Here is a 23628-nt window from a genome sequence, read left to right as displayed (position 1 = left end):
TTCAATTGGGAATTTTTAAATTGTTCTTTTTTCTAGTTTTTCTAGTTGTTTATCAAATTAATGGATCTTCTCTCTCTCTATTTTATTATATAAGCCATTAGAAAGAAAAATTTCCCCTTAAGTACTACAACTTATACATATTTCATTATCTTATTATTGCTATTTTCTTTAATGAAATTATTGCTTGTTTCTATGATTTGTTTTTGAACCATTTATTCTTTATAATTAAATTATTTAGTTTCCAATTATTTTTGATCTATGCTTCTGAGGCCTTTTATTGAATATTTTATTGCATTGTGGTCTAAAAGGGATGCATTTAATATTTCTGTTTTTCTGCATTTGATTATAAGGGTTTCGTGCCCTAATATGATATTTTATTTTTTCTCTGCCATGGACAGCTAAGAAAAAGGTATAGTCCTTTCTACTCCCATTCAATTTTCTCCAGAGGTCTAACTTTTCTAAAATTCTATTCATCTCTTCTCTCCATATTACATTTAGGTCTACCTAATTCTTAGAGACTAAAGTTGTGGCCACTCACTAGTACAATTTTATTATCAATTTCTTCCTGAAGCTGAAAAAAAAGGAAATGACGTTCATTCAAAATGTCTTGTCCTTCATGCATGCATAGTGACTTATAGTGATTGCCCCCCTTTCTTTCTAATGCTCCCAAACCATCTGTTTAACGATCTGTTATGGAATTTTATTAGGATTAATGTCAAGTTCATTGATGTCTAGCTTCTAAAATCTACTTTTTTCTCTTTGGAAAACTAGCATATTTTTGCTCTCAACCTTCTTGCATCTTTGTAATTCTCTACAGTTCTTTAGAAATTATTGATGAGAGTTTTGCAACTATATCTGTGTCTGTTTCAGGATGCTAACATGGAATTTGCTGAAGTTTAGAAGATTTTAAAATAGTCAAGTATCTGGGGAATTAATATCCTGTTCCTTCAACTCTGAAGTTTGAAGCTCATACTTCTTAATAAAAAGGTAATAAAGATAAAAGTTAACATTTACATAGTTATCCTAAAGTTTGTAAAGCACTCATACAAGAGATAGAGATAGAGTGAGACATTATAGATATCACTCCCCATTTTACAGGTGAAGCAGCTAGGTGCCATAATGGATAGAGTGTCAGGCCTGGAGCCAGGAACACTCATCTTCCTGAGTTCAAATCTAGCCTCAAATACTTACTTAGCTGTATGACCCTGGGCAAGTCACTTGACCATGTTTATTTCAATGCCCTCATCTGTAAAATTAGCTGGAGGAGAAAACAGAAAGCCACTCAGTTTATCATGAACACCCCAAATGGGATCAAAAAAAGACTGAATCACAACAAATTTCACCAAAATTTAAATCAATTAAATAACTCACCCATGATCACAAAAGTAAGAAAGAATCAGAACTTGGATCCCAGATCTTCCTTTAGGAAGAAGTCTATCTACTGGTTGCTCCTCCAAGGTAAAATTGATTTTTATTTCTATCATCATATTTGTCACAAGCAGAAGGGCTATAACTTCTTCATTCTTCTTGGTCTGAAGTCCCTTTTAAAAACATTTTCATTATACTTCAGAAGTAGACTATTTTCTTATAATTTCATTTTTCAAAGTTTCCTATCCTTTAGAGAGTTTCCCTTTCTAAGTCTCTGGCCACGGGATTATATCTTATCTTTTCTTTCAAAGAAATCAGAATAGTGCTTAACTAAACCTTTTCAACTTTATTTTTTTTTACAACTTATTTTTCTGCTGACAAAAACAATTTATTATAAGGTATCAGGCCATTCTCCCTCTGATCATTTTAATATGCAAATCAAAATTTTAATACCAAATTATACAGTGGTTTCTTCACATATTGTCAAATTTCAAAGGCCTGTTTTCAGTATTTATGACCTTAATTCTGTCATTTGGGAGAGACTAGTCTGGACAAAAGAGACTAAAGGAAGAAATATCTTTTTTAATGTTATTCTTTCTAAAAACTATTTAATATTATGAACATTAATCTAAAACTATTCCTGTATTTCCCCTTTATTTCTCTTCTGCTGTCAAAAATTACCCTCAAGTAATTTTCTTTAAACATGGCCTTTATATATTAAGAGTAATCAATAGCTTCTGACAAATGGGAGGTCACAGAAATGAGAAAAGACAAATGCCTAAAGGTTTGAACATGCAATCAGATTTAATATTCAGTGCTGCACTTCCCAGAAATCAAAAATATATATCAAGAAAAATTTGACCTGACAAACTGATTTCACCTTTACAAGACAAAATTTGAGATAATATCTTTTCTTCCAATTTCATAGGATAACTAACCACTTCATTTATTTCATAAAATGAGATAACAGTTTTTGCACTTTTATGCAGGCATAATTGTCAAAAAACTTACAATGTAATAAAACAAATCTACATTTATTTTGTATTTATATACAAAATATTTATATTTATATATATATTTTGTATTTATATACACAATATCTATATATATATATATATTTGTATTTATATCGTATTTATTTTGAGTCACATTAGAAATTTGGCTTTCTCTACAAATATGCTCCTTGATTGAAACTAGATCTATCTAAAAAGTCTCAAACAAGCTGAAATTTCATTCATTTTTAAAAATCTATTTACTTGGACTGAAGGGAATAGACATCAGCCACTACTAGAATACCAATCTGTCTATCAATGTCCATCTGACTAATTGGACTAGTAGGTCCTTTTCACCATGTTTTAGACCTTCTACCAGGGACCATTTGTGGTGTTGTAAGACTCAGTTTGGTATTCCTACCAGTCATCAATAGTTTCCTCTCTCCCATTTTTGTCATTTTGTGATCTGGCATTGTTTCAATTTTATGCATTGTTTCCACTTTGAAACTAGTTCCATGAAGAATCAAATGAGATCGTGTGTGCAAAATTTAAAAGCATTCTATAAAAACAGTAGTAATCAACACCACCACCACCACCACCATCATCAACATCATCATCACTGACAAGGATAGCTGTCACTAACAATTAAAATTGACAACTCTTTAAAAAGTTATGAAGAAAAATAAAGAAAAATGACATCTATTATTAGAGGTAGAATTCCCTGTCTCTACCAGGCATTCATCTAGTGCTATTGGGATAGGGTGGGGAGAAAGTAGCTGGAATAGGTTTTCTGGCCAGCAGGTGGTGCTTTAAGCTTGAACTCATTTTTTAAGCAATTTCCAACTTTAAGCCCAAACACCCAGGGCTATTTTCAGCCTTCTCATCTTCTCCAGATCTCTTCTAAAATCTTTTGAGATTTCTGCCTAAGTTCTAGCTCAAAAGAGTATTCCAATAACTCATAACTCACTTGTGTCATTACCCCAATAATCATATATTTCTTGATGTCTTCTTCAGAATAGTCAAAAAATTCACTCATTCACCATTTAAATTAAAATCCATATGCTGAAGTAAAATTTAAAATTGTAAAGTGTATGAGTAGCCCCAGACAAACTCTCCCACCCCTTTCTTCCTGACTCTTACAGAGGAGAAAATTAGCATACATAGTAACATTGGTCTTTACAATGTTCTTATTATTATATAAATTGTATTCCTGGTTCTCATTCTATTGTGCATTAGCTCATAAAAAGCATTTCTTTCAGACCATCTCCATTACTCTTACTGAAAAATAGTATTCTATTATATTCACATATTGTATTTTGTTAAAGCATTCCTCAATTGGCGGGTGTCCTCTTAGTTTCTAGAACTTTGACTCAAAAAGAACTCCTACAAATATTTTTGTACGTGTGAATTTTTTCACATCCTTTAATCTCTTTGAGGTGTAGTACTATTTAGTGGTATTGTTGGGTCAAATTTAGCAATTTTTATGAGCATATTTCCAAATTGTTCTTCCAAATGACTGGATATGTTCATATTCCACCAAAGATGCAATAATGTTCTTCATTCTCACGGCTTCAGAAATGTCATTCTCAGTTTTCTACCAACTTTGCCAACATGATATATTTGATGTAGAATTTTGAAGTCACTTTAATTTGCATTTCTCTAAAAGCAGACAGTGCAGTGGTCAGAACATTGAGTTTTGAATCTTCATGAAGATACATCTTCATGAGTTCAAATCTGGCTTCAGAAAATTATTAGCTGTGCTCTTGGGCATATCATTAAATCCTGTTTGCCTTAGTTCTTCAACTGTAAAAATGAGCTGGAGAAGGAAAATGGCAAACCACACTAGTATTTTTGCCAAGAAAACCCCAAATTGGTTCACAAAGAGTCAGACAGAACTAAGAGGACTGAATAACAACAATTAAGAATGATCTTTTATATGACTGTTATTATATTCCTAAGAAATTTTCTCATTTGACCATTGACCATTGACCATTTTGACCATGTCAACCACAGACCAGGGGATGTCTAGAAGGATGTTGACCAATGAGAGGCTGGAAGTTTTACTGGTAATTTCTATGTGAGAGCATCAACGGAAGGAATAAACTGAACACTTTTGAGATAACCTCTTCTACTTGTCATGTTGATATCAATGGTTGAAAGAGCTTCTCCACCGATGTCCCTGGCTATGATAATTGCCACTTTCTCTATAAGAGCCAGAAAGAAGGTAGTGGGGAGATGGGAGATTTCTAGGGCTATTCATGCTCTACACTTTAAAATTTTAAATTTCACTTTACTACATGGATTTTTATTTAAGTGATGTTTGAGTGAATTCTTTTTGACAATGCTAAAGTAAGATGGACAAAGTTGGTGCTTGATAGGCTTGGGCAACTGTCAAAAGTGAAGAAATAGGAGTTGAATAGAAGTCTTCCAACTCCTGGTCAATTCTTCTTGTTATTGTTTCATTATTTTTATCTAAAGGTTGTGAATTCTTATGTACATCTAAGTATCAGGTGAAATTTGTAATACCTTAATCAGAGTTCTCCCCAAATGGTTTGAACAGGGTCTAATGACTTGTCAAGTTTGTTAGTCAGAAATTCAACAAGTTAGGACCTAAGAACTCAAAGGCACAGCTCTGGAAAATGGTCCAATTCTATTGATGCTATTCTTTTACCATATCGAACCAATGAAACTTTTCAGGAAAAGTAATCTGCTAAGAGTCAATGATTCTGGCAACAGTAGCATGCATTGAATCCTGAGATTCAGAGAGCCAAGAATTGAGGGTCCCTCTTAGTAGAAGGTTTTGGCCAAAAATATCTTAGAGAAAATTAAATCACACGCATATACCACAATGTCATATTTTTCAAAGGCTGCACAAACATAAAGAAATGATAAAAGCCAATCATTTGGCAGTACATTCTCTTAAAAATGACAGCAAGAGCTTTGTTATATTCTGTTACTGAAATCTCAAAAAAAAATGTTCTCCTGGAAGTATGAGATGACAGGAATATAAGCAACCGTATAAAGGCAAATGACGCCACAACTGTGAAATCTCCTATTAGAGCATCTAGTCATTAGCTTTGCATCTCCTGCCTACATCACAATTTGAAATGAGCTCTGTGACTAATCAAAACCTTAGAGACTTTTCTGGCTGTCATAATTTATAGCTTCGCTGGCAGAATTATATTAATGGAGCAGTTCTAGACATAGAAATCCACTGCTGGGGTCAGCTACTAAGGTTGGTGACTTATTCGTAGGTGACACTCAATTTGCACATTAGAAATTTTTTTTTCATGTCAAATTGAATTTGATTTCAGGTGCTTAGTTTGGATATTTCTATATAGCTAAGTTAGCTACCCAAAATTCACTTCAATTTAACTTGAAAAAAAATCTCTATAAAGCCCTACTTCATAGAGATTATGACAGGGGCAGAAAGTTCTAGAAGATCACACCAAATGGAAAAGTCTTAGAAATTCAGCAAAAGACCAAGGAGAAATTTAGCTACGTGATGGTGGACTAATGACTTTGGCCTCATGGCTACTCTTGTAACAAAAGAAAAACACTAAATTAAATATTATGTCCCATGAATCCTCTCAACTGTTTTTGCTTCTTTGGTTTCTTTAGTGGTGATTTATCAGTAAAGAGAGAGGCAATGTTATTTAACATTTTAAATCTAATTTTTAAAATTAATTTAAAATATAATCTAATTTTAAATACTACATTTTAAAAAAAAATCCTGTTTGTCTCCTAAGTACCAATAGATTGATGAGCTGTTTGTTCCTAGTTCAGCAGAATAGTTTCTGTCAAAAATGTCCAGTGTTGAATAATGGAGGGCTTGGTAAAATTAAAAAAAAAAGAGCACTGATTATATAGAAGATAGGCATGCTCATAAGCAAACATAACATTTGAAAAATATACATGAACATAAATTTGACATTTTAGTTAGCAATTAAACATTACTTATGTCTCATCAAGGCACATTACATTCGCTAACAATTCTGTCTGAAAAAGCAACAAAAGGAAATCGAATTATTTGTAAATTGTCCAAAACATGTGATTGGCAGGACCAAAGAGAGAAGACTATAGATGAAAACTCTCTAGTCTTTTCTGGTCACCAAACTATAGTATCTATCTGCTACTTCTTCAATTTATTTTATTGGCCATTTGTGGCTCAATCATGTCTGACTCATCATGATGCTATTTGGGGTTTTCTTGACAGAGATTCTGGAGAGGTTTTGCCATTTTTCTCCCTTTAGTTCATGTTAGAGATGAGGAAACTGATAAAAACAGGGTTAAGTGACTTGTCCAGAGCCACATAGCTACTAGGGACTAAGGGCAGATTTGAAATCAGGAAGATGAATCCTTCTGACTGGTGCTCCCTAGCTGGCCCACAATTTATACAGTAAGTGATCTTTTTGGTATCTAAAAACAGAACATCAAATTTTAAAAACTAATTTATCTCAGATGACATATTGATAGAAAACTTCCTTTTTTAAATTTTTTTTATTTATTTAACGCAGTGGGGCTAAGTGACTTGTACAAGGTCACACAGCTAGACAATTATTAAGTGTCTATCCACTGCACCACCTTGCTGCCCCTTACTATGTCATATTCTTTAGAAAGTATTCTATTGGGGCAGCAAGGTTGCGCAGTGGATAGAATACCAACACTGGAGTCAGGAGGACCTGAGTTCAAATCCAGCCTCAGATACTTAATAACTGCCTAGCTGTGTGACCTTGTTCAAGTCATTTATCCCCCTTGCCTTAAATAAAATTTAAAAATTAAAAAAAAAGAATATGACCTAGTGGATCAAGCTTTAAGAAGTCTCGGATTCAATCCCCAGCTTTCCTATTCATACCTGAGGAATCTTGGGCAAGGCAATTTAACTATACCCTGAGTCTCAATTTCTTCATCTAAAAAATAAAAGAGCTGGATTTGATTAGCGTCAAAAACCCTTCTAGTGCAAAATCTAGATCCCACTCTAATTTTCTTCTTAATATCACTGAATCAGAATCAAGGAATTTTAGACCTTGCTTATTGTTAGATCATATAATAGAAGTCAAATGATTTTACTTTGCGGGACAATAGTGTACTCATTTTCCACATAAAAATTATAATCAGAAGAACCTGCATTCAAATCTGACCTCAGATACTTAACATTTACTAAATGAGTGTCCTTGGACCCTTGGACCCTTGGACCCTTAACTCTGACTTGCATCCAAGGTCATCTCCAGCTGTCCTGATCCATATCTGACCACTAGACCCAGATGGTTCCTGAGGAGAAAAGTAAGGCTGGTGACATAGCACAGCACCTCCTCACTCAAATCCAATTCATACGCTTGTCATGGCATCACAACTCTGATGTCATAGTCTTCAAAAATTATGGACAAACATCATCATCATCATCACAGATTGTGATATCTATTCTGTCCACTTCACAAGGATCTTGAAAAGATTAGAGTCAATGTACTCAAAAGTGCTTTTTAAAGTACAAAGTGCTATAAGAAATGAATTTTAAAAACCTTATAATATAGGAAACAACAGTCTTCTACTAATAATGGGTTTTTTAATGTCAGAAAAATCATGAAATTCCCTCCAATTTTTTTCATTTCAAAAATACCTGTGCATATGAAGGGTCTATCCATTCAAAGAGGAAAATAAAGACCTAGAAGCCCCTATAGTACAGATCTCAGAGTGGCAAAGTGTCTTCTAGTCCAATTTAATAACTGAATAATAGTATGAAAATCTCCTCTGGAGTATAATCAAGATATCCCCATACTATATCCAAGAAACTGTCTTGTAGATTTTGTGTGAATATCTCCATTGAGGAGATCCCACAACTCCTCAGAGTAATTTATTCCACTTGGGTCTAGTTAGGAAGTAAGTGTTTTTATTTTCTCCTCTCCCTTGCACCCAATTTCTCTTGTATCTTTCACTCACTTTTCCTTGTTCTTTGTTCTGAGGGCAAGAAAAATACATCTCATTTCTACTCAATAGCCCTTCACTCCCCCTATTCACAAGTCTTAGTCGAAACATTCCTAGTTTCTTCAATCAATCATTTTCAAGTGAACTTGAAGCCCCTCACCTTTAGAATGCTTTACTTTATCAATAACTTTATAAAAAGTGGGGTCCAAAACTAAATATGATATTTCAAATGTGGTCTGACTGGAGTCATGTACAGCATAACTTTATTAACTATAACCACTGAAAATCACTTAATTATGAATGTGCATGTTTACTTTTCCAACTGCTGCCAAAACTTACAACAGTAACCATAATAGTGGTGGCGGTGGTGGTGGGCGGTGGCAATGAATGACATTGTTTAGGTTCTGACTCTTCTCAACTCACAACTGCTGATGTCTACAGCTTGTGAAGATCAATCCATTGAAAACTCAGTTTTTAAGACTTCATTAACAACAAATAGATTTACCACTGAAATCCATACTAAGTGGCTGTTTTTCTGTGAAACTGATAGGTCCATTTTACATGCCTGCCAAAGACAGACCTACCTAATTGCTATTGGAAGTGTGATTTGGCTTCAATATCTCTTTTTCATGAAAATTTAGATCAATAAAACACTCATTTGATTTAAAGACAGGTTTACTCTTCTCTTAGCCCATTTTCTCTTCTAAAAACACACACATATCAAAGAAATTAATTTTGCAACCCATTGTTTCCATTTCATCATGGTATGCTCTCCTTTCAAGCAGAAAGAAAATAATTTGTCAGAAAATTACATGGAGTTGAGCTAACTGACTACTCCTCCTAGGTAAGTCTTCAACTTGAACATCCATTACTGAGGAAGAGTGAGGGGATAACAGAACCACTCTGTGATCTATCTCCACATTGTCTACCAGACAAGGAACCATGCTTGATGGATAGCTTCTGTCCTGAAGTACATTATCCTCATGGTCTTAGCATTTACGGGAATGGCAAGTGTAATTATTGTGAAAACCGAGTATCAGTTAGTACTGAACTTTAAGCCATACTTGATCAACATGACCCACAATGAAAGTGAACCGTTAATTTGGAAGGTTTTAAACATGAATAATTAAAATCAGAGTGGTACACATGGAGACAACTGGACTAAGATTGAGGAAACTTAGACCCAGATCAAACACCTAAGAATTCTTGGGTAAGTCATTTCCTGTCTTTGTGTGTCTCTTTTCCTCATCTGCAAAATGAGGGGGTTGGAGAAGATCAATCCAGCCCTTCCAAATCTAGAGTTATCCTATTCTTCTATTCACTAATGTTTGAAACATTTAATGTTTCTCTTCAAAACAAATGTACAAAGAAATTATCCTGGTCAAGATCTGATAACCTCCAATTAGCAAAGGTATCTCTGCTCTTCTAAAAATGCTGGTTTTGAAAGGAATCCTTTGAAAGGAAAAAAATGATTATTTCTTGGATCATTATGTTAGGATTTTTTTCCCCCTCACTGCTGGATGCTTTTCTAAAAGGCTCTACCATGCCATTTCCCAAGAATAGGTCAAGAACAATTTGAGATCTGAAATGCATGATGCGGTGATTGGAGATCAAGAAGCACATCAAATAAAAGGGGAAATTGTAACAAGAGGCTTTAGAAAGAGACAGACTTTTCTTTTCATTCTCCTTAAGGACAAAGAACTAACACATCTGCAAGCAGAAGCAGTAATATCAATAAATCGAAGGCCATGCCTACCAGAGTAATTCACAGGCTGAATTAGAACACTCCTTTTTGGTCCTGCATAGAGTTCCAAAATACCTTTCATAGAGTACCCAAAGAAGTTAATTTCTCCTTCCCATCAAGTACTATTGCCTTTGGGAAGAATATAAAGCATGCTTTTATGGTTTATAGCTGTCCTCAAATATCTGTCTGAAGAGGCAAAATCATGTATAGACCTATAGTTTCTTAATCCGAGGAAATTCATTCTTTCTGATATTTTTTTTTTAAAAAGCTGCCATGGGGCAGCTAGGTGGCACAGTGGACAGAGAACTGGCCCTGAATTCAGGAGTACCTGAGTTCAAATCCAACCTCAGACACTTAATAATTACCTAGCTGCGTGGCCTTGGGCAAGCCTCTTAACCCTATTTGCATTGCAAAAATAAAAATTAAAAAAAAAAGCTTCCACTCCAACATTTGGATTGGAGGCACCATGCTAAGTACCTGCCAAAGGAAGCATTATCTACACAAGTGTGATAATCATTTATAAGTGATCAGTGGGCTTAGGAGAAGCCTAGGTTTAAATTTCACCTCTCATACTAGCTGTGTAAGCTGAAGGAAGTTACCTTAGTCTCTCTAAGTCTTTTTTTTTATCTTCTGTAAAATAATCATAATAACAATATCTACCTTTCTCATAGTGCTGCTATGAGAATAAAATAAGATGATGTATCTAATGACACGTCAATTTCTTCCAGTAATTACATTTCTGGGCATGTGCCCTGAAGAATGGACCCAATAAAAGTTTACTGCAACTTTTGTTCTGGGAATTGCCTCTTGAATCATAGAAAATGAAGGAAGTAAAAGACTTTAACTTGATGGTACCAGGAAAAAGAGAATGGAGTGGCATTTCCTGAGCAAAGAACTGCCAAGCTGTAAAGAATTTAAGAAAGAAAAATCTTGTAGTAGCAGACTACAAGAGGGGAAGGACAGTACGGAGTCAGAAAGGTCAGGTAAGAGGTTATGGTGGCAATCAGGAAATAAAGTGATGAACCCCTTGTGATAGTCAGAATGGAAATGGGATGATGAAGATGAGATATTTCAAATGAAAACTCAATAGGACTTAGTGACTAGCTGGTTATCATCTTTTGCATTGTGTCTCCTATGCATATGTATATGTGTTCTGGAATTTGGCAATAATTCTAACCTTATTTCTTGAACCACATTGACACATCCAGTGTGAGAGGAGCAAGAATAGTATGAGTTCTCCATCCTTTCCTTTCCTCTCATATCCTCCAACTCCAGAGAGTACATGTTGTAGGCTGAATAGAAATGCCTCAGGTTAATCAGCTCTATGCTTGATATATAGGAGGGGAGTATGAGATAAGAAAGAGGGTCCTTTTCAATTCTGTCTGAGCAGCAAAATAATCCGGAAGTAAAGGTTATAAAAAGTAGAAAATACTATCATCCAGGAGAGCAAAGCAGCATCTGCCTTAGGCATATCATGATTCAGTGAGTCTGTCTTTGCATAATGGAAAATTGACCCTAGAAACATGGGATCATAAATATGGAAGGAACAACAGAGCCCATCTAGAGGAAGCCCTGAATTTTCAAATGCGGAAACTGAAGCCCAGAGAAGTTAATTGATTTGCAAAGACATATAGATAGGAAGTGTATGAGCCTCAATAGATTTCTTTCCACTATACCATGTTATCTTTGCTTAATTGCTATTTGAAATCTGCTATGCAAATAGTAACATTTTATTGAAATATAGTGAACATATAGGAGTAAGCACTACTGTATTCATATTTTATGGTTCTGTAGATTTCTGATTTCATCAATGTAGGTAGTTGGTTCAACAATGCAGACTACAGTCCATCCTTTCCTGCCTAACCCATGCAATTCTTGTCTGTATCCTTACTTGTATTGGGATGCTGGGTTGAGGTGGGGGGTGGAAAATCAACATTCATTCTCCTTTGTATTAACTTAAAAATATAGGTCCTTGAGGTCCATGGCTGCTCTTGTTTTGATAGCATTCAGTGTAGTAGAAGGTGATAATAATAATATATAAATGCTTAAAAGATTGACCTGGAATGAATTAGAAATAGACATAATCACTTCATCTCCTACTGCTAATCACAACACTAGACTCAAAGAACTCTGACACGTGACAACAATATATATCTAAAGGGTCAAATGTGAACCACAAAAGCAATAGGGCAAAGAGTCAGAGCTTAAATTTCCCTTGGGCCCACTGTCTGATTCCAATTATATCCTGAGCAGATGAACAAACAAATGTTCAAAAAGCATCCATACTGGACTTTGTAACACACAGAGATTTTTACGGTAATGATTAAAGCAAAGACATTTCCGAATTTTATCAGGATGTCTAATTCAATTAATAGGTGGAAAAGGAAAGAAAGACTGGGCATTTAAAGAGTATTTTACATTAAAAGCATGTGTGAAATTTTGTATCACAATGCAAAGGAAATTTCCAAAATGCAAGAGTAATCACTTAACCATCATGGGAAATTTCTGAAATGGGTTTATGTGAAATAGAATGGTGTTATTTTGAAGGAGTATGTGTTAGAATGACCAATTAGCCAAACTGTCATAAAATTTTACTTGAATGACTTTAGAACTTACTTCAAGGGCTCCATTTAATTTAGTGAAATGCCAATTAATCAAATCCTTCAGTTAAATGAAAGTTTTCTATACTACACATCTTCTCCTTTTATGGGAAAGGTGAAATAAGAAAACCTACAAAAGGAAGAAATTTCTCTAGGGTCAATAGCAAATCAGTTCATACTCATTAATCTCCCTTCCATCTCTATGAAGAGATAACAAAAATAATACGGTCAGAATAATGACCCCTATCCCAATATTACAAAATGATGAAATCAACAAATAAAGTTAAAATTACCTTTTAACTATACATCTACCATTTGGGTAGATGATGGAAAGATAGATATAGATAGCTATGTGGATAGATTGATAATTATGTATTTATGGATAGAAATTTATATCTATATTTAGAGCTGATATTTGTAGACATATCTCTTTACTTACCTATATCTATATAATTAACATATGTGTAGAGATATATAAACAGTTGTGTGGCTAAATGGATAGATAGCTATTTATAGATATTTCTATATAGATATATTTAGATAGATATATTTGTAGGTATTTATCTATAAATGTATCTAAATCTATAGCTAGTTAGACATATCCATATTATCTATCTATGCAGAAAGTTGAAGTGAATATACAATTCTGGTTTTTGATTCCATTCTAAATCAAGTTTTAGAAATCTTTTCATACTTTATTACAATCCTAGGATCAGAGATTTATCACTAGAAGTGTTCTGAGTCCATGTAGCCAAACCCCTTCAGTTTCTATATGAGAAAACTGGAGCTCAGCAAGTTGAGACTTGGTCCAGGTCACCCAGATAGTAAGTAGTAAGCTTCAGAAGTGAGTCTTGAGTCTAGCTCTTCTCATTCCAGCATCACTGCTCCTTCCCACTGTATCAATGTCTCCTTGTGTATACTTCATATTTATTTTTCAGACACAACCATAATATTCCATGTCATCAATAGACATAACTTATTTAGTCATTCTTCACTTATTGGACATGTAGGTATTTTTTGGCTATTCCAAATGAAACAGTGGTGGACCTATGGAATGTTACTGAAATTAAGGGGTATTTTAGGAAGATGTTATTCTAAAACAAAGACTGAAACTTAGTGGTTGACTCCACTAAGAAAAGTAGAAATTTATTGAAGCAATATGCCTGAGTTCTATTACCTGAGCTTGCTGTACAAATGAAACTTATTCTAGGAAACACCTCCTTTTTTCCCAAATGACATCTTAGTCATCTTGTTGCCTGAATCCAGACTAGCCAAAGAGTATGCAATACCATCTAGATACAGATGCCCAACAAATCTCTTTGTACCACTACACATCTTGATTTTGCAAATTCCAATTTTTTTGAAGGCATAGATAGTTTCATCTGATGACTACCCACAAAGCTTTTCCAGAAATTGAACTCTGACTTGCTGAATACAGGACTTTAATGAGGTCTCAACATAAGATCATTTAAATTAACATCCCTTTTTTATTATTAAAACCACATCTTTCTATGACTGCATCCAAGGAATATTATTATTATTTTTTCCTTCCTCTCTGCTTTTGTTTAACCTTCCTTCTGTTTATTTCCTCTCTCTCTCTCTCTCTCTCTCTCTCTCTCTCTCTCTCTCTCTCTCTCTCTCACTCTTTCTGTGACTCTCTCCCTGTCTCTCTGTGTGTCTGTCTCTCTGTATGTCTGTCTCTCTGTGTGTCTGTCTGTCTCTCTCTCCTCTCCTCTCCTCTCCTCTCCTCTCCTCTCCTCTCCTCTCCTCTCCTCTCCTCTCCTCTCCTCCCTTCTCTTTTTTTTCTTTTCTACCACTCAGCAATTGAGCTGAGTCCAAAGGATTTGGTTTTAAATCACTTTCCAAACCAATAAGTTGTATTATTTGTATAATGTAAAATTCACTTATTCACTGTCCCAGTGGGTTATCATCTAAAATAATTCAATATTTGAGACCCACATTTCCTGAATTTTCATGCTTTTGAGTGAATAAGAAATGGTCAGTTTCCTTTGACTTCCCATACCTTCATGTAGTTCCAAGAGGAAACAGGGTTATTCATTTAGCCAAAGCATTGCAAGCTCTAACCAAAAGAAACAGGATTTTACAGGGATTCTTTTTCAACATGGAAAATAATATAAATCTCACATATAAGAATAGACAGAATTTTTTTTGCTGAACTCAAGGTCTTCTCAATGAAACTTTGACATCAGGAAAAAAAGTTGAAGAATATAAATGCATAAAAAACAAATTTATTTTTATGTCAACTTATCTTCATTAGACTCTCCTGATTTTTTTTCTTCTTACTATAGGTAGACATCAAATACCCAAAAAACCTCATAAGAGGAAAAAAGGGTAAAGTCTCATACTGAAAGTAAAAATTTAAAGAAATTCGTACATGACTGGAAGAGAGAGAGAGAGAGAAAGAACTCTTCCAGGACTCTTCCAGGAGAGTCTCTCTGGAAGTTTCTAGAATTGTTCAATCCAAATGTTTCCCTGCAGTGAAAAATCTTGACTCTGCTTTTAGGAGAGTTTACAGTGACACCTCACACAGAGAAAACACTTTACCAGAAATTCATTATTGCACAGCCTAATCATCTTAATCATCTTGATTCATCAATAGTTGGACATCAAAGGGATATCTGTTTTTAAAAAATGGTATTTGCCATGAACCCTCCATCAAAAACTCAAAATAGCACAATAATATCTATCTGACCTACATGGGGTGGAAAAGAATTAAAAGGCAATTAAAAATGCAAATCATTTCTTCCTTCCAGGCAGGATATAATTAGCAAGGTCAATTATGCAGTGGTGAGTAGCAGCATATTCCTTAGTGGAAGGCTAGTCTCAGTAAAAATATAATTCACAAGGTCTGCAATCTGCTGCTTGCTCTATTATATGTTAACCTGGAAATGACTCCTGGTTATATCAGGAATAATACTTGGTGAAAGCATCCTTTTCATCACTGTTTGAAAACAATAGTTGGATTATAATAAACTAATGTTGAAAACCTACTTAAGAAATATATAAAAACACATGTATAACCTTTAACAATTACCTCCAAAATATTAACTGCTTCTTGAAAGGAAAGAGGTATAACTGTAAAACCTTAAGAAAGAAGGAAATTCACATCAGAAACAATGAAAATGCCCATATTGATTCTCCGTAGAGGAAAAAATATTATCCTGTTTCAGTTACATGTTACAATTCAGTTAACTAGCATTGTTGGGGAATGGAAAGATATGGTTGGGTGGATGCTCCAATTAATTAACCCATTTAAAAGTGAAAATACCTGACCTCCTTTGCTTCCTTGCTCCTTCTAGGGGCCTGGGAATGCTCAGCTGTGAACAATTGTAGTGATAGGTCAATTATCCTTTTAGAAATAAAACCCTTTACCAATCATAAATTTTCTGACAAATAACTAGACCACCAATTTCAGTGTCAACACACTTTGAAAGAGGACTCATAAAAATACCTAGGTAATAGAGCTGTCTTAAGAGACTTCAGTCATATTATCCTGGAAGGAAAAATGAGTTCTTCCGCCCCCCAAAAAAACTTCAGAAGGGTAGAGAGCAAGAAGTTTTAGACGTTCTTGAAAGATGAAATCTATTTAACAAATAAGTATGATTAAAATTCCAAGTCAGAAGTAGTAACTATAGGGCAATTGTGAGATCAGTGATGCTGTTGGTATATAAGCATATGGTAACCATCTGCAAATGGTATCCAACCTAGTCCTTGTTAGTGTGGTTCTTGTCCATCTTCCATGTAAGTCCATGAGCACAAACTGAGGCTCTATCTTTTAACATTTCACGTATACTTAACAGGGTACATAGCCTGACTCTCTTTTGAAGTTGTTATGAGGTCCCTTAGCTCTTCCTACATGAACAATCCATTTCTTTTTTCTGGTCATACATTGGGGATTGTTGTTTTGCAGTCATTTTAGTCATGTCCAATGCTCCATGATGCCATTTGGGATTTTCTTGGCAAAGATACTAGAGTGGTTGCCATTTTCTTCTTGAGCTCATTTTTTAAGATGAGTATCTAAGGCAAATAGGGTGAAATGATTTGCCCAGAATCACACGACTAGTAAGTGTCTGATGCTGGATTTGAACTCAGCAAGATGAGTCTTCCTGACTCATAGCATCGCTTAGCTGCTCCTACATTTTGGATACGACCTCTGATTTATTTCATTTTGGGGAACCCATAGGTGAAAAACTTTCTTTTCTAATTTAAGTCAGCACTTTTACTATCCTGTAACTTACAATCTTAATAGGATTCCTAGAACATTGACTGGTTGTGACTTCCCCAGAGTCAGAATGTCAGATGCATCATAGGCAGAACTTGAACCCAGCACTAAGTGGCTTGAAGATCAGCTCTCAATCCACTAGGCCACGTTGTCATACACAAGGTTATTGGTTTTGCATTTATTTCCCAAGCCCTTAGGGCCCAGGAAACATGAAGTAAATGCTGGATTATTAATTGATTGATTGATATCAAATGCATCACAATTTCTTTATTATTGATATAAGCCAACCTGCTGGTTTCTATCATATGATTATGAGTGATCTACAACATTAATTTTCTTAAAAGTATGTTCTAGAATGTAAGGGCAGAAACTTTTTTTGGAGAGGTTCCTTTATCTCACCAGTGCTTAGCATACAGCAGGTTCTTAATGAGTGCTCCTTTAATGACTACCCCTTTGATATTCTATGATTCACACCATTTCTGAATGGATAGTGATGTTAAAAAGATAAGGCTTTGTTTCAAGGAGCAATTTGGGGTCTTTAGCAGCAATATATACAATTATTTCCTAAAGACAATCCATCATGTTTTATTCTTCTTAAGTTATGGAAAAGATTTATAAAGATCTCTATAATTCCTCTTTATTATTGAAGGATGATGCATCAAATTAAAGTCTCTTATGCCAGCCTCCTATGTGCTATATGAAGAAGTAAAAATGAGACAGGAGAAAACAGAGGGGAAGAACAGAAGGACTAGACTAAACATATGGAGAGGATGTAGGTGCCAGAGGAAATGACAGGGTTTTGAAGAATGGAGGATACCAAATGCTTGGGGGAAAAAAAATCCATCAAATAAAAAAGGCAACCAGGGAAATAGAAATCATATCTAAGTCAAGTACCTACATTCACAGTTTTATATATATATTTTTAAAATAAATGCTTCGATTTTTAAAAATATCACCATCACTTCCTAATGACTCCCCACCCTCCACCAACAGAATCCTCCCTTGTAACAAAGAAATATAAAGAAAATATAGTAAAATATTGAATATGTCTGATATTATCTGGCTCATTTCTGTACTTATCTCTAGTTCTCTGCCTCTCTTTGTTTCTATATCTCTCCTCTCTAGCTAATGACTTTTATCTGTGACTGATTTTTTTTAAATCTGATCATTTTATTTCTCAGCTATCAATTTTATTTATTTGTTTATTTTTACAATTTCTATTTTTTCATCAATTGGGAGGTATTTGACATGTTGACTGCCTCTTTTTTTCAAGATAACTGCTCCATTCTTTGGATCACTTCTTCCTCTTTTTTGTGACTGTGTTTAGACATGTTAGAAATTCTACTCATCTGTTTTGCATACACCATATAGGTCTTGGTATGTAGCCTTACTGTTATTTTCTTTGATAATATTATCCCTTTTTTAATTTTTTTGACTCTTTCATTCAGAATATATTCATCTCCACTGGCAAAGTACATGGGCATCATCAATTTAAAACATTTAAACTCTGATAATGCTTTTTTTAAAAAGAAATCTGAGAAAGTCACTGGTTATGATTCTATTAAAGCCATATAAGCTGAACACTCATGATACAAGAGTATATCACAAAAGAGGAGTAAAACACATCTCTAGTTGAATGATGGTTCAAAAAAGAATCTAAGAAACACTTGGGATGATTACTAATGAAGTTTATAATAGAAAAGGTGTCAAAGGCATAGAACAGAATGGCAGCTGTATCCAGTAAGCAGATGGTTACCAGGAGCTCTGTTGAGTTTAATGAGTCTAAACTTACCTTTTAACAGGGGGATAGCTCAAGAGAATGATAACCAGATGCCAATCATTGGCCCCACATCTACAGTTTTCTCTTCATTCTAACAGCCTGAAGGAATAAAAGACTAATTTTCAACGTGTTTGGGAAGAAAATCTCTCTAGGGTGATAAAATGGAGAGGGAGGGGTGTACCAAAAGTCACTCCCTTCTTCCCCTTCAAGCTTAAGCTCCTAATTGGAGACCTCATGGAAGACTCTAGCCCCAGACTCTGGGCAAGTATCCAGGATAAGAAAAATGATGAGAATATGAATGCTTTTTTTTGACATATAGTTCTTGGTTCTAGAAAGCTTAGGAACTCGAGAGAGAAACAACAACAATATTTTTCCTAAGGCCAAGAAGATATAACATGTGCTTCATGAATATCAGCAGAAAACATTTCACTTTTTGCTGTAATAACTTAGTCCTACATTGGACTATAGAGATCAAGCAAAAATGGCTTTCTTTGGAGATTTCCTTTATTTTCTACTAATCTTAGCAGATCTTCTTTTTAAATATAAATTTAATTTTTAATTTATTTTAAGTTTATTTTTAAAATGTGATCCACAACCAAAAATACATTCCCTCCTTCATCACATACATTAAAGATATATAATAACTAATAACTAATTAACACACACATACATTCTAAAATCAGATACAAAGCTTTCCCAAAGAAACAAACAATTGATTTATACAAATTATAATTTCTTCCTTTACTCAAGTCCTACTCACATGGCTTGTTGTGGTGTAAAAGTATTCCTGGGTTCTCAGAGGACATGCCAGAAGACTGTAAGTTCTAGAAAGTTCATCTAACTGGCAAAATCTTTAGATACAGATTTGCTGACAGACCATATAGCTTAATAACAAGAGTTGAACAAGATATGATGTTTTATTGCATGAAAACTTTTTTTCATATCTCTTTAGAGCCCCTAAACCAAGCTGGGAGGTAGGCTCCATGGGTAGGATTATCTCCTTTTTACAATGAGAAAATAGTTGTGACTTGCCCAGTGCCATGCATATCCTCTCTCCTAGCAAAGCTGCTTCTTTTCTGATCCAGGAGCTAAGTTTAGAGAAATTTAGCATCAGGGGCTTGGATACCAGGTATTTATTGGGGAGGGTAGAGAAGACAGACACTCATTAAACTTCTAAAAAGGTCTAATGAGGATGCTCTAAACCTTGACAGAGCCAGTGCCTACATGTATGGCATCATTTTTCCTAGTAGAAATGAAGTAATCACTGTTTAAGGTTTTTCATATTAGTTTCTAAAATGAAATACATTAAAGTATGGAGCTTTGATTATAAGATGCATAGCTTTAAATATAATAATAACAGCTAATGTTTATACAGGACTTTAATATTTGTAAAACACTTCATATCACATTTGATTCTCACAATAACCCTTGAATAGACACTATCATTATTCTTATTTAAAAGATGAGGAAACAGGATGAAGATCTGTTTCCCCTGGATCATATGCCTGATTAAGTACCAAAGGAGAATTTGAACTCAAGTTTTTCCTGACTCCAAGCCAAGCACTCTATGTCACCTGCTACTTTGCTGTAAACAAACAAAAAAAAAAAATCAAGAATGACCAAGAGTTGCTTTACTCTCAAATTAAAATTATCAAGGCTAGAATCATCTAATGAAGTCATCATCCTCCCACCCTTCACCACGGCACATCCTAGCAAGCTGGCAAGGCCTCAAGTATACAATGGACATACTGAATCTGTTTTCAGAGCAGTAGCTTAGCTAAAAGCAAATAGGTTTATTACTAGAAAGCTATAGAGCAGCTGATGAAATTCTCTTTAGCCTCAGAAATTCATAAAAAACATAAATTAACATAGGGAGAGGTTGAAATTTGCATTAAATTGGGAGGGGGGTGTACCCACACCATTGAAATCCCAGATGGTCTGAGGCATTAAAGATACCAGTCTTCAATCTGTGGACTACCAGGAAAATCAGATAAGAGCTGCCATTCACTATCGTCTCCTTCATATCATATGTTTCCAGGGGGAATACAAATTACCTTCTGCTTAGCATACATACTTTATGTCCAAGTGGTCTATCAACTCCAACTCTTATTCTTCCATGAAATGGTAGCAGATGAAGGTGATTTCCCTCTTATTTCCCATCAACCAATACTCAATTTAGAATCACAGATCAAAACAGAAGCAGCATAGGTGATACTCATTTCTGTAACCCATGTATTCCCCAATGATTAGCAATATGAAATTACCTAGACTAACAATGCCTCCTAAAGCTATAGCTAGAGCATATGGATCATCAGTCATACTTCCAGGTAAGGAAGCAAAGCTAGCTATGTAAATGGACAGTCAAAGTCACTACCAAGTGAGGGCTAGAATAAAAACACAGATCCCAATTAGCAGGAATGGGTTTTGGCTACTAAGCCATGAGGTCTAATTAAAATCGTTCCTGTTTTTATATGTAGATTAATGGTCTGAATCTTAGCAAAGTGACATAGGATTCTTAATTCTTAAAAGTTCATGCATTATAGATGTCTGTTAAAAGCAATTAACTCCCTCTACAACTACCCCAACACACACACACACACACACACACACACACAAACACACACACACACACACACAAACACACACACACTTTCTTTTTAAGTTAATAAATCAATAAGCATTTATTTGGAGCAATTCCTGAGGGAAAACACTGTGATTCTTCTCTTCAGGAGTCAGTAGAAAGACCTATGGAGGAAAATGCAGATGGCCTGACAAGAAGAAAAAAAAGAAGAAAGAAGGAGAAGAGGAGGAGGAGGAAGAAGAAGGAAGAAGCAGAACTAGGAGGAGGAGGAGGGAGAGAAGGGGGAAGAGGAGGAGAAGGAATAGAAGGAGAAGGAGAAGGGGGGAAAGAAGAAGGAGAAAGAAGAAGAAAGTGATGAAAGAAAACTGCTAATGAGGCAAGGAAGGCAGATTTTAGAGAATGCAGTCCGAGTTGATCATTTTATACCTTTTTGGCATGGTCTGGTGCTGGGTTTGGGCAGACTCCTGGATGCTGTTCTGTAATAAGAAGCAGGTATGGAGTCCCATGATAGTAACTGAGGTACTGGAATGCATACTAGGAGCAGTGTAGGGGCAGAGCTGAGACAAGTTTGTGGTATCAGCCTGCATGTGCTTGGTAAGACATCATTAAGAATGCCATACTCAAACCATGCAAGCCTCCTTCTTTCTGGTCTTCAATAATTAGTAGTGTATACATATGTATGTATTATGCAGAAACCAGTCTGTTTGCATAGATAAAGACTAAATATAATCAAATTATCTGTTCCAGGGGGAGAAATATGAAAATTCATGAGTTAACCTGTGTATGCTTCAAGCAAATAAACAAATTGTGCATTCTTTCAGGTTACATCATGATTTAAGGCAACTAGTGATCATTAATAAATAAAATTAATCTTGTTCACCATAAATATGTTTTAATTTTCCAAGATCTGCATTTCCTCAAGGGACCAAGCTCAGATGACTTCCATTTGGAAACCCATCTGACCAATGCATAAAACAAGGTTTAAACTTACATGAAGCAATATAAAGGGAAGCATAAACTGAAGGAAAATTCATGAAATTTTTCATTATTCTTCCATACTATGGACACACCCTAACTTATGGAGACTATTCCAGTATCTCTGAATGCATGCAAATGTCCCTTCTAATTGAATATGTATATATCCATGGATCTGTTTATATGTGTGTGTGTGTGTGTGTGTGTGTGTGTGTGTGTTCTTTCTTTGTGTTGTTTTTTTGGGAGGGGGTTGGTTTTGTTTTTGGCAAGGAAATTAGAAATGATTTGCCCAAAGTTACACAGCTGGTAAGTATCAAGTGTCTGGATTTGAACTCAGATTCTCCTGCCTCTAGGACTGATGCTTTAACCATTGTGCAACCTATGTATTTTCCTAAATATGGGACAGCTAGGTGTCGAAGTGTATAGAGCACTGGCATGGCAGTCAAAAGGACCTGAGTTCAAATGTGACCTCAGAAACTTAATAATTACCTAGCTGTGTGACCTTGAGCAAGTCACTTTAACCCCATTGCCTTAAAAAAAAGAAAAAATAAAAATTATATACATATATAAAATATTATATATATATATGCAAGAATCTTCTTATATATGTATTTATATACACATAGGTCAAAGAAAAATAATGTACCCAGTAGCAATGGTAGTAATAATGACAGTAATGATGATAAAATAATAATAATAATGACTAGTACTTTAAGCTTTCCAAAGTATTTTTTATATATTATTTCATTTGGTTTTCCTAAAACTATTATTAACCTCATTTTACCTTTGGGGACACTGAGGGGAGAGCAGTTAGACAATATGTTCAGAGGCTCACAATTTTTAAGTTGGGATTTGACTTTGGTCTTCCTGATTCCAAGACCAGCACTCTTGCCAATATACAAAATTTCCCCCAGACTCAGCTAATTTACCATAACAAAGGTGAATGATGAGCAAATCCATCAACTTTCCTTCAGCTTAGACACACTCATAATTTGTACTTATGTGTTTTACAGGTTCATTTGAAGATATATACATGAAAATGTGAATAGTGAAATGGGCCTACACCATTTGGAAGAACCTATTTAGAGCCATTAGCTAATGACCTAAAAGCTGCAGCCTAAGTTAAAATAAGCTCAGCTTTTCCATCAGTCACCAAGGTAAATTTCTCAAGGTCTGCATATTGGGCAAGTGGCATCTAATGGATTTTCTGTTTTGCTTATTCAGCTCAGTTCAAATAATAGATAATGACATCTGAATTACTATAGCCTTCCTCAAAGTCTATTGATCCTCAGCTTGGTTTTGAATGCTCTCAATACTTTTCTGCATGTCTGGTCCTATCTGGAGGTCTATCTAGAAGAGAGTCGGGTTTTGTTTTGGGGATGTGGTGTTCTATACATGAATGATATGCTCTTACTGAATTAAA

The 23628-nt window shown here is 34.9% G+C and overlaps 1 protein-coding gene and 1 long non-coding RNA gene across 3 annotated transcripts in view; one reads left to right on the top strand and one right to left on the bottom strand.

The window, feature by feature from the left end:
- The window catches only part of PID1 (phosphotyrosine interaction domain containing 1), a 281380-nt gene that overhangs the window by 41688 nt on the left and 216064 nt on the right, over positions 1–23628 (bottom strand). The gene's annotated exons all lie outside the window — the stretch shown is intronic.
- Positions 847–23628, top strand: LOC141490859 (uncharacterized). Its single transcript, XR_012469376.1, has 3 exons — positions 847–987; positions 10755–11009; positions 21379–23628. It is a non-coding gene; the product is annotated as an uncharacterized LOC141490859 (long non-coding RNA).

The sequence above is a fragment of the Macrotis lagotis genome, chromosome 6 (assembly GCF_037893015.1).
Source record: "Macrotis lagotis isolate mMagLag1 chromosome 6, bilby.v1.9.chrom.fasta, whole genome shotgun sequence".
Classification (NCBI taxonomy): Eukaryota; Metazoa; Chordata; class Mammalia; order Peramelemorphia; family Peramelidae; genus Macrotis; species Macrotis lagotis.
Note: the sequence above shows the minus strand (reverse complement) of the source record. Positions and strands in the feature narration are given on the sequence as shown.